At 38.0% G+C, this 17408-nt stretch overlaps 2 non-coding genes across 2 annotated transcripts; both read left to right on the forward strand.

The window, feature by feature from the left end:
* The first annotated feature begins 15893 nt into the window (after positions 1–15893).
* Positions 15894–16000, forward strand: LOC112616675. The gene has a single exon (XR_003117714.1). It is a non-coding gene; the product is annotated as a U6 spliceosomal RNA (small nuclear RNA).
* Positions 16001–17157: 1157 nt separating this feature from the next.
* On the forward strand, positions 17158–17264 carry LOC112616811. Its single transcript, XR_003117807.1, has one exon. It is a non-coding gene; the product is annotated as a U6 spliceosomal RNA (small nuclear RNA).
* Positions 17265–17408: the final 144 nt, after the last annotated feature.

Raw genomic sequence — 17408 nt, forward strand, 5'->3', positions numbered from 1 at the left:
TATTTTGTGGGATTATTGTTTTTTTTTAAAATCACCGCCTACTCTTCATGAATAGGAAGTTAATGATAGGTATATCAATATTGATAGATGTCAACCAAACCACATTCATCCAGTGACACACTTGCAGGTATTCATTGTGCACTTTAGTTTTACTAAATTGTTAATTATTTTTAAGGATAAATTCTTAGATTCATCCACAAATTCATTAAACAAATTTTTTTTTGAGGGCCTGCTATGTCCTAGGCATCATTTAGGTGCTGAAGATGCATAGGGAGCAAAGCACAAAAATCTGTGCCCTTATGGAGCTTTACATTGTAGTGGGGCAAGACAGACATTAAATAGCAAATATAATGAATAAGAATATTATAGAATATATTAGAAGGTGATAAGAACTCTGAAATAAAAATGGGATATCTTAGAGGGATTGGAAGGTTAGGAAGGGATTGCAAATTTAAAAGGAAAGAGTAGATAGACTTCATTGAGAAGTAGACATTTATTCAAAGATTTGAAAAAGGAAAGTGATTGAGTTATGTAGATATGTGGGTAAAGAAAGATTCCAGGTAGAAGCAACAGACAGGGCAAAGGCCCTCAGGTAGTGGAGGGGAAGTGGTCATTGCTACGCTACGCCCAGATCTCCTTTCATGCCTACTGGCTCTGTGCATCTGTCCCCAGACTTTGCATTTTTGTTTCTAATGGCTGATGCCTATAACTCTTCTGCCCTTTGGCTACTGGAACTGTTTCACTTGCCTGGGCAGAAAGCCAGAAATTCTGGGAGTTTATGTCCCCCAAGGTGGCCCCATAGGGAGTGACTGACTCAGAAATTTTTTATGTATTTATTAATTTTTTATTTTTATTTTTTATTTTACTTTAAGTTCTAGGGTACATGTACACAACGTGAAGGTTTATTACATATGTATACATGTGCCATGTTGGTGTGCTGCACCCATTAAGTCGTCATTTACATTAGGTATATCTCCTAGTGCTATCCCTTCCCCCTCCCCCCACCCCACAACAGGCCCCTGTGTGTGATGTTCCCCTTCCTGTGTCCAAGCGTTCTCATTGTTCAATTCCCACCTATGCGTGAGAACATACGGTGTTTGGTTTTCTGTTCTTGCGATATTAAGAGAGCCTAGCTCCCTTGCTTCAAGGTAGGCAAAAACTCTGAGGCGCAATTTACACTTCAAAGTGCCCTTCGAAATCAAGCTGAGGCTTCCACTTTGTCTGTAATCTTACCTTTGCTTGGCTTTTTACTTTTCCCTGTCCTGCTTTACCCATCCTTTTTCTGATTTCCCTTGGTAGCACTTCCTTAAAAAATTACTTGCACATGAATTTTTATGTCAGGTTTTCTTCTAGGAAACATGATCTGAGACAGGTAGTAAGTTGTGGAGTTGTATGTGAAACTTGGCATTGTATCAGTTTTAGGTACATGATCTTAGCTAGTTTGTCTGGTTTTCCGCTCTAAGCCATTTAGGAAACAAGACTCATATGAATACACATGTAGAGGATAAATATAAATATAAAATGTAAAGAAAAGTATAAGCATGATTTTGGTAAATATGATTTTCTGTATAATTAGAATATAAAACTATAGAAGTTCTTAATTATCTATTCATTACAGAAAAGCTAGGAAATAAAAATAAGCAAAATGGAAAAAATGCAAACACCTCATTACCCAGAGACAGCCATTATTATTATTTTGGTGGTTAACTTTTCAGAATCGTTTCAGTTTATATACACATTGTAGCTGATACGAATACTACTTCACAAACTTGGGTGTGTAAGAAATGTAACATTATTATTTTTAAAATATCAAAATTAAATCTGACTTCAAGCTTCCATCCCACTTGACTGGTGGAAAATTCAGTCTTAGTTAGTTATTTTGTGTCACTGTTTTGAAGAGTGCCCAGAACATGGGGCCCTGTGGTCACTGTTGCTATGTTCATTGTCCAAGCCTAGAAAGCAGGGAGTTGTACTGCTTTTGTGTGAAGATTGGTCCCAGGATTCTGCTGAGACTGGAAGTTTTGAGGTTTGGGGTCCAACCCTTTTAACTGTATCATAGAGTTGTTCTCTTCTGAGCTCCTGCTGTCTCCCTTGGGCACTAGTTGGGAGTAGAATTTTCACTTAACAAAGGATCTGCAGAATTCTATCATTTTCCCCAATCTTGGGAAACCCTCCCCATCTGGCTGCTTTCCCTCTTTCTCTCCATCATCTCTCTCCCTTTCCCAGAAGCACAATTCTCCCTAGGAACTCAAGCTTTTAGAAAACAAAAGCCAGGAAGGGAGGTTGTTGGCAGACAACAGCTATTTTCAGCCCTATAGCATCAACTTCCCCAGGGGTAAAGGAGTACAATGGGCATGATTATTTTGTTGAAATTGGGGGTGGTGAGTAGAAAGAGAAGAAAAATACAGTGAACACAACACAAAATAATAAATTGATCCCTCAATACATTTACCTGCCACACATATTTTCATGATGTTGAAATTATGTTGAAAATACTGTATTTTTGCTTGATTTTTTAAAACAGTATACTGTGTCAATAATATACTTGAAAAATTATTCTTTAGACAAATGGGATTGCTAAAAAGACTTCTGCACAGCAAAGGAAACAATTAACAAAATGAAGAGTCAATCCACAAAATGGGAGAGAATATTATCAAACCGTGCATCTGATAAAAGGCTAATATACAAAATATATAAGGAACTCAAACAACCCCGTAGCAAGAAAACAAATAACCTGATTAAAAATGGGCAAAGAATCTGAAAAGACATTTCCCAAAAGAAGACATACAAATGGCCAACAGATATGTGAAAAAATGCTCAACATCTCTAATTACCAGTGAAACACAAATTAAAACCACAAAATGAGATATCACCTCCCACCTGTTAGGGTTGGCTATTATCCAAAAGATGAAAGACAACCTTTATTGGCGAGGATGTGGAAAAAGGACACCCATGTACACTGCTGGTGGAAATGTAAACTAGTACAGACATTTTGAAAAATAGTAAGGAGGTTCCTCAAAAAACTAAAAATATAATTATCATATGATCCAGCAATCCCACTGCTGAGTGTATATCCAAAGGAATTAAAATCAATATGTCGAAGAGATAGCTGCACTCCCATGTTCATTTCAGCATTATTCACAATAGTGAAACTATGGAAGCAACCTAAGTGTCTATCAACAGATGAATGAATAAAGAAAATGTGGCATATATATGCAATGGAATACTATTCAGACTTAAAACAGAAGGAAATTCTATCATTCATGACAACATGGATGGAACTGGAGGACATTATGTTAACTGAAATAAGCCAGGCATAGAAAGACAAATACCACATGATCTCACTTACATGTGGTATCTAAGAAAGTCTACCTCACAGGAACAGAAAGTAGAAGAGTAGTTACCATAGGCCTGGGGAAGGGGAAGAGATGAGGAAAGGGAAAATGTTGATCAAAGGGTGTGAAGTTTTGATTGGACTGGGGGAATAAAAGTTTTAATAGTCTATTGTACTACATGGTGACTACAGTTAATAACAATGCATTGTATATTTCAAAATTGCTAAAAGAATAGATTTTTAATGTTTGCACCACACAAAAATGATAAGTTGGTGAAGTGATGCATGTGTTCATTAGCTTGATTGAATGACCAAAACATCACATTGTACTTATAAACATACACAATTATTGTCAATTAAAAATAATTAAAAATAAAAAATACTGTCAGCAGTATCCCACTATTTGTAATAATCCAATCTATTCTTATTTGTCTTCTAGGTTGTATTTAATCATATTTTCATTATAAATTCTGCTGCACTATTCACAGTAGTAAAGACATGGAACCAACTTAAGTGTCCATTAACAGTTGACTGGGTAAAGAAAATGTCATACATATACACCATGGAATAATATGTAACCATGAAAAAGAATGAAATCATATATTTTTTAGCAACATGGATGCACTGAAGGCCATTATCCTAAACAAATTAATGCAGGAACAGGAAAGCAAATATCACATGTTCTCAATTATAAGTGAGAGCTAAACATTAGGTATTCAGGGACATAAAGATGGCGACAACAGACACTGGGGACTACCAAATGGGTGAGGGAGAGAGAGGGGCAAGGGCCGAAAAACTAGCTGTTAGGTATTACACTCACTTCTGGAGTGATGAGTTCAATCATACCCCAAACCTCAGCATCAGGAAATATACCCATGTAACAAACCTCCACATGCATCCCTGAATCTAAAATAAAAGTTGAAATTATATAAATAAATAGGTAAATTCTGCTGCATTAAAGAAACTTGTAACTTATCATTTCACATTTACCTAATCTATGTTTTCCACATTGGTAATAGATTTATGATTTTTTTGTTTAGAAATGGTTTAAATTAATAAAAATTTTAAAATACAAACTTATCAAATGAAAGAGGCCCATATTCCCTACAGCCAGAGATAAACAGTTTGGTGTATAAGTTTTAAGTTATTTCCTATGCATATTTAGCAATACTAATAATATTTGAATTTTTAATTAAAAAAATTACTATGTATTATTCTTAGTTTTGTAATCTGCTTATTCTCACATAATGTAATATTGTGGGCAACTTGCATATGTTTAAGTGTAGGCTAGATCATCCTTTTACATGACTTCATTGTACCCCTTGTATGAATATAGCATATTTCTAACCAGCATTTACTGTAACTTAGATTTTTCCCATTTTTCCCTCTTACAAACAACTCTTCAATAAACATGCTATACATACATTGGGGTGCAAATTTGATTGTTTCTTAGGAATAGAATCCCTGGGTCAAAATGTAAATAGATTTATGATTCTGATGTATAATACCAAGTTACTGCCAGAAAATGTGTGCACTTTGACACTTGAATCAAACAGAGAATGTTTCTCATACTCTTATTAACATGGAATATTATTCTTTTTCATCTTAGCTAATCTATGGGCAAAAAAGATTATTTTATTTGTTGATTATTAGTGAAGCTGAACGCCTTTTCACATGTTTACTAGTTATTTGTATTTCTACTTCTGTGAATTGCTTTCCCATTGCCTGTGGGGTGTTATTTTTCTTTTCTTCTTATAAGGTTTCTTTTTTATACTAAAGATGTCAGCTCTTTCTCTGATGCATTTGTTGTAAGTATTTTCTGTGTTTGTTTTTTGCTTGTCAGATAGAGAACCAGCATCCACTGTTTTAATTTATATTTCTGATTAATGGTAAATTTGAGCATATTTTTGTTGACATATTGAAATATTTTATAATGCCTTTAAAAAATATTTCAAATGGGTCAGGCACGGTGGCTCATGCCTGTAATCTCAGCATTTTGGGAGGCTGAGGTGGGTAGATCACGAGGCCAGGAGATCAAGACCATCCTGGCTAACACGGTGAAACCCTGTCTCTACTAAATACAAAAGATTAGCCGGGCATGGTGGCGGGCGCCTGTAGTCCCAGCTCCTTGGGAGGCCGAGGCAGAAGAATGGCGTGAACCCGGGAGGCGGCGCTTGCAGTGAGCCAAGATCGTGCCACTGCACTCCAGCCTGGGCAATGGAGTGAGACTCCATCGCAAATAAGAAAAAAAAAATTCAAATGACTTTGTCTTATAAAGTGTGCCATCAATATATTTTTTATTTAAATAAAATGCATAAAATAAAACGGTTTTAAGCAGGTAGTAACGAAATCTTGTTAAAATTGAATGAAATTATAGAAGATAAAAATATAAGGCCCAGTGTAGTGGTTCACGTCTGTAATCCCAGCACTTTATGAGGCCGAAGCAGGAGGATCACTTGAGGCCAGGAGTTTGAAACCAGCATGGCCAATATAACAAAATCCTGTCTCCACTAAAAATATAAAAATTAGCTGGGTATGGTGGCACATACCTGTAATTCCACCTACCCAGGAAGCTGAGGCATGAGAATCACTTGAACCCAGGAGGTGGAGATGGCAGTGAGCCAAGATTAAGCCGCCATACTCCAGACTGGGCAACAGAGTGAGAGTCTGTCAAAAAAAAAAAAAAAAAAAAAAAGTATAAAGCATGAAATTTGTTATGTATTTAACTGATAATACATGTCTTGAATTTTCTAATTCTGGGTCTTTTATTCCCTTTCTGGGAGAAAAACCTTTTTGTAGCTCAGATTCTAATATGTCATACAATGCAGAAACAGCATAAAAGAAATTCAGCAAATTTTCTGCTATTATAACAAATACTTGGGAACATTTTTATAACAAAATCAAATCTCTCTCTGAACTCCCTGTTGTTATTCTCCAAAGTTAACAAATTGCTGTTTATCCTTTATACTATTTCTTATGGAGTTCTTTGAATTTCAATTGGACCACATTATACCCATTCAGCCTCAAAATGTGACAGGGTGGATGTAGTGAGGATTGTTATTGAAACCAAGCACACAAAAAGTGCCTTGTATACTGTTTGTCCTATTTGGGAGATGCTGGGCAGCTTGGTAAGGGCAGGAGGAAGTTGTCCTCGTGGAAATTTTACATTCCTGGATTTGGTTCTATGCACCACCCCCTCTACTCAGTCTTATGTTTCTAAGTTTGGGATTGATTGTATTTTTTGCAGTGGCTTTTTCATTGTGTGGGATTTGATATTGCCCTTCAGTAGTGCAAAGGAAACACACTTCCCTTATGCAAACAGGGGGTGAAATAAGGGGATAGGAAAACCCAGGAAACAGAGAGAAATGGGGTAGATGATGACTTCATTCCCTTACCCCAAACTCAGGGGTCCATGAGTCAGTTGGATGGAGATGGTAGAACTGCCTTCTTCCCTTCCCCCAGCCCCATCAGGGTGCTCATTCCACCACACAGAAATGGGACTGACTCATGGTGCAATTAGAAACGTGGGAGTGTTTTTTTTGTCTTCTCTCCACATGCTCTCTAGATCATGCTGCCCCCTCAAATGTATTCACACTTGTAGTTCACCTTTTCCTGCCTCTTCCACTAGTAGCCAGGTAAAGCTCCAGCAGACTCCTGACTCACAGGAGGTTCGTCCTCAAAAAGTGTGAGTCTCCTTTTTTCCCCTTCAAATATACTGCTCTGCCTATGTCTTCTCAGGCCTATTGAGACTCCAGACCCTGCATGAGACAGTGACTGTATGGTCCTTGCTTTCCCAGAGAAATGTATGGCTCCTGCTGACCAACTTTCTGAGTCCAGTGGATTTGTTCAAGGGAGCAGGAAGGTAGCTGGATCCTCTTTGGGAGAGGGCTGTGTCTGGGCAGGAGGTGGAACTCACAGGTTCTGATCAGATCCAGCAGTGATAGACAGGGAGATATTTAGTTGTAGAGTAATGTGGTTGGTGGAGTAGATTCTTTTAAAATAATTAATGTAACCCCCCTTGGCAAAGTGAGAAAAGCTCTGTATTTGTTGAGGGCCAGGCAAAGGGCTTCTGAGAAGTCACTGCAGCTCCTCAGGAGTGATTCAGAAAGGAGGACAGAAGAAGAGCCCTTGGATGAGGTCTGTTATTGAGAACTGTAAAGGAAGCGGAACCCCAGGTCCAGCATAATCTGCCCAAAGCAAGTGTAATGATTCGTGGTCGTGGTGGAGCCTGGGCAATAATTTCATGCAGCAAAGCAGTGGTTAGACACTTTGGATGAATGCTTCAGCATTTGTCTTCTCTCCTGATGTGCTGGCAAAAACTAATCACGAGTAATTTTTCAGTATGGAATACGAAATACCAAATAAATCATCCAGTGAATAAGGATCCTAGGAAAACTAGCAGGAGCTCCTCCACCAAACGCTGAACTGTAAGCCAGGAGTCTGAAAGACAGTTCCAAATGCTAAGATAATAATACAGCCTTTAAAGAGAACACGGAGATGTGGGTAATAACAAAATCACTCTGCTGCCAGGTCAACAGACATTGAGCTTCTCTGTTCAGATTCCCTTTCAACCTCAGGCTCAAATCACCCATCACTGTGAACTTAGACTGAGTGAAAGAGGAGACAACAACCCGAATAATTTGTGGCTGTGGGAAGCCTCCTTTTATAACGCTTAAAAATGATGAAGCCCCTGCTGTTGGTAGAGTGAAGAGAGGGCCTTCTTTGCGTGAAAAATATATTCATCACAATGATTGGTTGGTCAGACGTGATTCTCTATTACTGTTTCATGTTGCAGCTAATCTTCTCTCTTCTGCTCCTCATCACATTAGTGTCACACATGGTCTTCCAAATTTGGAAGCAACGTTGGACAACTTAACTTCAGGAGATGAAAGATTTTCAAACTTAGTGGACATCTGCAACTTTCAGAAGAAGAGAACAAATAATGGACCAAAAGGGAAAAGGACATGTACTTCATTATTGCCTCTTGGCATTTAATAACTGGCTCTGGTTTCATTCACAGAGCCAGTCAGCTCCACACCATCAGGCATGAAAGCAGACAATATAAAGATACAGCAGATTTCCTTGCCTCTGCATCTGCATATTTTTGTCATTGTCTACCTAAAACTTCTAATTTTGTATAGTTTTGGTAAATAACCTTTACTGTAAATACTCTTTATAATGTGACAGGAATTGTAAGTATGTTACATGTGTAATTTAATTATCACCACAAGCTTATGGGGTAGGTACCACTATTATGCTCATTTTACCAAAGACGTAATGGAGGCTGAAGCGGTTTGTCTGCAGTATGAGCTTATTATAAGTGGCAAGGCCAGAACTGAAACTCAGAATATACGTCCCCTCCAGACACATGCTCTCAATCCCTAGGATGTTCCCTGATGAACAGAGAGCGTCACAGTCTTCTATAGTTCTCAGTGTACAATTTGGTGCAACAGGATGGCTTCTTATTATCTCAATTTCTTCTTATCTTAACATGAACTCCTTTGAGGCTGTAACCTGATGCCAGAGTCAAGAGAACCCACGCTTTTAACATTTTGTAAGTAGCACAATGATACACTTTTATAAGTTCTTTACATGTTAGCAAACAATGTTTCTGTTTTATTTCCCCCCCCCCCCCCCGCATATTATTCCTTGAAATCTACTTAGAACATTTGTGTGAGGGTGAAAGAGAACACAATGTAATTTCTTTGGAATTTTTTATGTAGGCAATAATGTCATCTGTAAGTAGTGACAATTTTATTTCTTCCTTTCTGATCTAAATACCTTTTATTTCCTCTTTTTGCTTTATTGCAATGACTAAAAGTTCCAGCACTGTGTTGAATATGAATGGTGAGAGCAAAAATCCTTGCCTTGCTCCTGATCCTGGGGGGGGGAATAGATTTAGTCTTTTGCCTTTGAGTACAGTTTTAGTTGTATATCTTTTGTAGATGCTCTTTTATCAAGTTGAGGACATTCCATCTATATTCCTAGCTTGATGAGAGTTTTTATCATGAATTGGTGCTAGATTTTATAAAATTCTTTATCTTTGTCGGTTGATATAATTTTTTTTTGGAGTATTCATATGGTGGATGGATTACATTGGTTGGTTTTTAAATGTTGAAACAGCCTTGCATTCATAGAACATAACCACACTTAATCATGGTATATAATTCTTTCTATATATTGCTTAATTCTATCTGCAACAATTTTTAAAGTATTTTTATGCTTATATTTATGGGGGATGTTGATCTGTAGGTTTTTTTTTTTTTTTTTGGTACTGTCTTTGTACTGGCTTTGGTATCAGGGTACTACTAGCTTTATAAAATGAAAGTGATCCCTCCTTTTCTATTTTCTAGAATTGGTATTAATTCTTCTTTAAAGGTTGTTCAACATAATTTACTTATGAAACTAATTTGGACAAATTAGTGTGATTTAGCCCAGTTTTATTTTTAATGACTTTTGCTTAAGTTTCTGTCACTGAGAGCCCTTCTTCCATTTTTTCCTATCCTTAAAATGGGTGTTTCATTGAAGTTTTACATCCTCTCCAAAACTTAAGGTGTTTTAGTTAGTGGGGCTGTCAGTCTAGCACTTTCCTCTTCACGACTCTTGGGGAACTTATATCCACAACCCCATGCCCTGTGATGAGATCCACAGGGACAGACAAAGCCAGTAGTCTCTCTGGAATGTTGTTAGGAGCTCATGTATTCACTTAGCTCCGTCTCCTGTGGCTGCTTAGAGAGCAGTGGGCTTTGAATTCCCTCTCCCAAGCTAGCTCACACTGAGAAACAGGCACTGCAGAAAAGGCAATCAATCTGAAACTTGGAAATAAGAGGCAGAGAGGGGGCGGGAAAGAAGGAGTGGTGCAGGGAACCAGACTGGGAATGTTAAATCGCCACAGGACATCTTCCTCCTGCCCTTACCAAGCTGTATTCAGAATGTAAAACATAGTGTTTGGTTTGGCATTGGTATTATAGTTGGAAAAAACTTCAAGAGAAACTCAATTTATACTGGCAATCTTTCTCTACTGCTTTTTTAAAAGTCTCCCTTTAAAAAAACATTTTTTCCTCTGTTACTGTTTCCGATTACGAAAGTAATCCGTGCGGTAAAAATTCAACAATGCAGAAGTATATAATATAAAAAGTGACTTTCTCCTCTTTTTCTGCCCTTTCTCTTATTTTTTATTTTTTTTTATTTATTTATTTATTTATTTATTTATTTATTTATTTATTTATTGAGACGGAGTCTCGCTCTGTCGCCCAGGCTGGAGTGCAGTGGCGTGATCTCGGCTCACTGCAAACTCCACCTCCCGGGTTAGCGCCCTTCTCCTGCGTCAGCCTCCCCAGTAGCCGGGACTACAGGTGCCCACCACCACGCCCGGCTAATTTTTGTATTTGTAGTAGAGACGGGGTTTCACCGTGTTAGCCAGGATGGTCTCGATCTCCTGACCCTGTGATCCACCCGCCTCCGCCTCCCAAAGTGCTGTGATTACAGGCGTGAGTCACTGCGCCCGGCCTCTCTTATTTTTTTAAATCCTTCTCAGGTTCCAATTTGGTGCTGAACTTGCCCACATTTTCTTCTTCTTACTCTTCTTCCTCGTCCCCTTCTCTAAGAGTTCTAAACCATTTTTAAGGGAAGCCAAGGCTTCCTTTAAAAAACCAAGGCTACTTGTGTTTGCATAAAGCACTGGCTACTAGGCACTTACTATATGCACGGCCTTGTAGCACCTACCCTCTTCCCATGCAAATGACTCTGCCCAGCTCTCCAGATATCTACTTACAGCATCTGGCTTAGCCAAACCATTTCACACTAACCTAGCCACATAAAACTATTTCTGGAGAAATCTCTAACATCTTGGTTAAAGAATATGTTTTTAGCACTTTTGAGTTATGATTTGAGGTGGAATATTATTGTGTGGGAGACTGCTATTAAAATAGTTTTGGCAGTGAACTCTGAGCGGGAAAGGCTTTCTAACTTTGCTCCCTCTCCTATTGGCTGGCAGTTAAAGCTGGATAGTTTTGATTGGCCAATCATCTGCTTAAGGCATTCCTTTGTTTCTTTACTTCCCAGGTAAAGGACTTGGATATTTCTGTTATATAAACATACCTCGGGCTTTGGAGTTAGTTATATCCCTTCTGATAGTCAAGTACATAGGTAGCAAGGATAAAGTGGTTCAGTGTGTGGATTCTGGAGTCATACTTCTTGCCTGCCTGTCTGTTTGCCTGCCCGTCTGTCTGCCTCCTTATTTTTCAAATCCTACAACTACCATTTACTACCTATGCAATGTTAGATAAGTTAGCTAACCTTAAAGTACATCAGCTTTTTCATCAGTGATGGTGAGATTATGGTAGAATGCACCTCAGGGAGTTGGTGTGAGGATTACATAGGTTAATGTGTGGAAAACACTTAGAACAGACTCTGCCATACAGTTGGTCCCAAATAAATATTAGCTATTATAGTAACTACATAGAAAATATCCAGTAACTTACATATGGCCAAGCGACCAGAGTCTCTATATGGTCATGGGTTATACAGAAGATAAAAATGTAAGATAGTTATTCCCTAAAAAAGAAAGGATCAGAGACCCTAATTCCTATACACCAAGGATAAAGGATAAAGGTTGTAGCAATAACTAAATTATTTAGTGTTTCCTGATAATATTCCGTTCACTCTTCCCATTCTCACCTCACTCGATCATTTGTGTGGCTATAGTGGGGACAGAATTCTTGGCAGTGGAACTGACAAGGTTAGGTTTAATAGGGTATTTATGATAACCCCTTTCTGAGGCAGCTGGGATTGGGAGTTGACCTCACTCCTGTAGCAGGGAAGGATGTTATGCTGACAGTAAAAAGAATTTACTTGCCAATAGTCTCTCTTTTAATTTATATTACCTGAAGGCCTTAGATGCCACAGTTACTCTTTAAGGACGAATACTTCAACTTATCTCTTTATGTCTAAACACCTTTCCCCAATATATTCTCTCATTAAACTAACAAGCCGGCCTACTCTCCCAGACTATCAGATAGTTCCTATCTTTCTTTAATCTTGACTCAGTCTGGACTTGTGGATAATGTCCCTCTCAATAGCCCCTTCAATTTCCTGGACTTGTCATTTTAATTCACATCCATTTGTCACTCTTCAGCCCTGGATCAATTTTCTCCGCTGCTTCAACGAGCTCCCAGCCCCTGCTGCTGCTGTGCCTGCTATTGCGGCCACTGTAGAAATCCTGGTGACAGGGTGCTCAGAGGCTTTATTTCCACATTAAAGAGCTTCAGGCTCAACTAGGCTCTCCATCCTACTCTGCAACCTCTTTACTTGTCCTAGTAATCTCCTCGCACTGTGGTGTATGGAAGAACAGGGCACTTGAGGTTTCACAAATGAAAAACCCTTTCCTTTTATGATGGCACAGTGATAATTTGCCAGGCCTGATCCAAGGGCTGTGCTACTTAATTAGATGTCCCCTCACTGATGTTAACAGCACATACATAATTTTGCACCCTTTCTTCTACCTTAGCTGTATGTGAAATAGTATTTTTGAGCTATTAACTTATATTATTGTTGCTTTTCTGGGTATATCACTCTCTGCCTTCCTGTTATTCAAGCAGATATCTGTGCTTCAGTGAAGGTTTGTAGCAAGGTTTCCTGGTTTTTGTGTTTTTATAAAAACCTGAGCCCATTATTCTAGAAGCCTCTGAAGCAAACAAGAATAACAAAAAGAAGTATTTTCCCCAGATTAGAGAAAAACTCTCCCCAACCTCAGTGGTGAGAGGAGAGAAGGAGAGGAAATGATGACAGCCAAGAGTCCAGAGAGGAAGTGAATGCAGATTGTGTCAAGGTGGATTAGGGCCTGGACAACCTTACAGAGGTCCTGTGCCTAAACCTACAGAGAAAATAGTTGAGAGAGGTTTTGGAGACAGGAATGAGGGACTTTCAGCAGCCATCTCCAAGGGCCAATGACCCACACCTGTGTGACTTATTACTCTAGGACTACATGTCCACCACCAACCAGTATCTTTGCTTCCCTCCCCTTTTTGCACTGGACTTTAAACACAAACCTGCTGAAAGGGAAGAACCCAAACTTTATGGGAACTAGATTTTTGCTGCCCCAGGGGAGTGATAGGCTCAAAATAGAAATTAGGTTGAATTATTTCAAAAGTTACATTTCTTGCTCATTAAAGTAGATTCTTAAAAGAAAGAAATGATGCTTTTGCACACTTGAGTATGTGAAAAGCTTGCACACACAAGTTTGTGAACATTGCATTTTGGTAGAGCTTTCTCTCTCTTAAGTAACATTTTAAAATCAACAGCAATAGTCATACAAAGCACTGGCTTTCAGATTGGCTTCCAAGCCAATTTCTAATGGACCTTGGTAGAGCTTGAGGGGAAAATATTTTGGTAGGAGTCTGGACATCAACCAGCACAGCTTTCTCCAAAGTACTTTCCCTTTTATCTGTTTAATGTGAATATTATTGTAACATTCTCTTTAAATGGAAGATTCAGATTAAAAATTTTTATAGTTGTTCTGTGAGCTAGATCTATATAGGCAGGATACTAATTTGTTTTGGTTGTTGTTTTGTTTGTTTTGCTTGTACAATTTTGGAACAGGTTCTGAAAGCAATTCCCAATGTTTTTAAAGCAATGACAACAAAAGTGCATGGCTTCTTTCAGAGGGAATTATTTTGAAGGTCAGCACTTGGTTGCATTTTAAGTTCTCATGTTTGCTAAAGAAGAAAATCAGTCTCTTGGCTCCAGGGTCACATGCTACATTTTCACTGTCAATACAGTTCTGATAAAACAGGATTAATAAATCTGTTCCTTAAAATGCAAGGGCAGAACTGTGAATAAGTAATATTTCCGTTGGGCTAACTAGAATATTCTTTGCTGGTTGAGTCTATTATTTCCACTGCAATAATCATTTCCATTTCACAATTAAATGACACTCCAACCTCTAACAGAACAGGAAATGGCTTTCTCGTTCCAGGGTTCAAGGAAGAGTGCTTGAGAATGAATAATAGTTTTCTTCATCATCCTTCACCTCCATAATACAATGCTAGCATACTGGGTATTTCTTCCTTCCTTCCTGAGACTTTTCAGAACTTTACCCAGGGGAACTCTCTGGGCTCTGGGCTGTTGAAGGAGGCCCCTAGACAGAAGAATAACTGCTGGAAAAGAAACAGTTTCCACCCAGACTGTGGATCTGTACCCTTCCTTCTCATGTACCCAATAGTCTGAGAGCATCCAGTTTTGGTTTGCTGTTAAGGGGTGGATTCAGCACATACAGCAGGTAGCTGCTTCATCTTGGATGATTCCAAAGACTTCCTTTACTTTATGAAATCCTTGGTCCTTGGTACTGACTCTTATGGTAAAGAGGAGAGTCAGGAAGCTTCTAAGAAGGAGGTAGGAGATTCCATTCAGAATGCTCTGCTGACCATTAGTGGGCAGAACAAATTGAAAATGATCATAGGACACTAGAGGTAATCTAGGAGGGCAGTTTGTGTCCCTTAGTGCAAAATTCATGTGTTTTAATGAAGAGTAGTGTCATCTCTGGTCTCTGTTGCTGTCTCTCTTTTCTTGACAAGTTAGGGTCTCTAGACATCTATTTGTTGTGTAGGATTTTATTTTCTAAATGGTTTGGAAATTTAATTGATTTCCAGATTAAACGGATAGCACTTCTTTTAGTCTTCTCTGGGTGAAACTTGAAAGGTTAATAAAAAGTACATGGAAATTGTTTGAGCTCAGTGATTTCAGTGACTCAGTTAAGTATGAAATTCTGAAAAGACTAAATATTTTATATATATACACACACATATATATAATATTTATGTGTGTATATATGTGTGTGTGTGTGTATGTGTGTGTGTGTATATATATATATAGAGAGAGAGAGAGCACAAGAGAGAGGAGAGAGAGAAAGAGAGGTCTCACTGTGTTGCCCAGGCTGGAGTGTGATGGCGCCATCATGGCTCACTGCAGCCTCAACCTCCCAGGCTCAAACCATCTTCCCACCTCAGCCTCCCAGGGAGCTGGGCCTACAGGAATACACCACCATGTTTGGCTAATTTTGTTATTGTTTGTAGAGACGGGGTTTTGCCATGTTGCCCAGGCTAGTCTTGAACTCCTGGGTTCAGGCAATCTGCCCGCTTAGCCTCCCAAAGTGTTGGGATTACAGGCATGAGCTCCCATGCCCAGCTGGACTAAATATTTAACAAACTTAGGCTGAATATAAAAAACCTATTTCAGTCTTTACGTTTCTATCTTGGATAGGAGTAACAAAGAAGTTACAGGTAAATAAAAGATCAATTAGAAGTTGTGAGTAAATAGTTTCAACTCACCAATGAAATGCTGCTACTAATAAGTATAAAATATTTCTTTTACAGACACATCCTTATTTCAGAAATTTACAGTTGTACTATACAGAATATTGCATAATTTTCCCCTTTTAATGTAAAATAAATTATTTTAAAAGTTTAAAAGTTAATCAGCATTATAAAAATAAGCTGTCGCTCAAAACATATCTTTAATCTTTGAAAAAATATGCTATGACTCCAGTCAAGAATATAGAGTGGTGTTCACTTTGGCAGCACATATACTAAAATTGGAATGATGCAGAGAATATTAGCATGACTCCTGTGCAGGAATGACATGCAAATTTGTGAAGCATTCCATACTATATTTTAAAAAAAAAGAATGTAGAATGTATCATTCATTCACATTTCTATCATTCTTCAACGAGCCACAAAATTAGGAGGACAAGTGACTTAAACTTTTAGTATTAAATATCCCTTCCATGAAGAAATCCTTCCTCTGTGTAACCAAAACCACTCAAAAAAATTATCCCAACTTCTTTAAATTATGTTAGTATGTTTTACTTACTTCCATCCTTTCATTACCTCAGTAGATAAAGACAGGAATAAAGGAAGGAACTTTTTCTTAAATAAACACAATGATGTCATAAAAGGCCTTACCATTGTTTCTGTTCTAAAAGAAAACAGGCATAAACTCTAACCTCATAAAACAAATCATGCATGAACACTAAAGGTCATTCTTTCCATCACTGCTTATTTCTCATTATTCAAAATGGTAATTTTTTCAGTTACACAATCACTGGAATTGCCTAAGAAAAAGGGCATTTACCTATCCAAATATGCATAGGATCATACAATCTTCCCTCTCTGTCACTCATATATGGTACCAGATTTAGCAAATAAAGATACAGAGCACCAGTTCAATTTGAATTTCAAGTAAAAAACAATTTTTTAGTGTATGTCTCATGAAATATTTGGAACTCTGTAGTTTATCTGGCAAATCCTATCAGCTAACAGATTTTCTTCCTTCTTTTATTGAAGTGTCTTTCACTTCCATAACCACTCCTCTAATCCCGAAGCATTCACACAGCTTCATCCTTACATCAGGCCTTATTCATTTCATGCATGTCCCACAATAACTTTCAGATTGTTTTCCTCTCTCCAGTCTCTTTCCTCTGCATGTCCCTGCTAGAATAGTTTTTTCTCATGCCACTTCACAGATTAAAACTCTAACAGTTCTTTAAGAAAAAGATAATTCCTGTTATTTAAACTATTCAAGAACACAAATTTATAAAGCTTCCAGATTCTTTTTTATAAAGCTAGCAATAACTAAAGAAGAAGTTATAAATATGGTTTCCCAGTAAACCTTCCAAAATTGGACACTTGGCCTCCTTAGAAAAAACAATGCAAACATCTCAAATAAAAATATTAGCAAATAGTATCCAACTTTACATTAAAAATAATAATTCTTGTTTGGTTTATTTCAGTAATATAAATGTGGTGATATTAAGAAATCTATTGCTAGTGCTCGCTTCGGCAGCACATATACTAAAATTGGAACGATACAGAGAAGATTAGCATGGCTCCTGCGCAAGGATGACACGCAAATTCGTGAAGCGTTCCATATTTTTAACAAACTGTCTCTCAGACCACAGTGCAATCAAACTAGAACTCAGGACTAAGAAACTCAATCCAAACCGCTCAACTACATGGAAACTGAACAACCTGCTCCTGAATGACTACTGGGTACATAACGAAATGAAGGCAGAAATAAA

Source organism: Theropithecus gelada, chromosome X (assembly GCF_003255815.1).
Source record: "Theropithecus gelada isolate Dixy chromosome X, Tgel_1.0, whole genome shotgun sequence".
NCBI classification, from domain to species: Eukaryota; Metazoa; Chordata; class Mammalia; order Primates; family Cercopithecidae; genus Theropithecus; species Theropithecus gelada.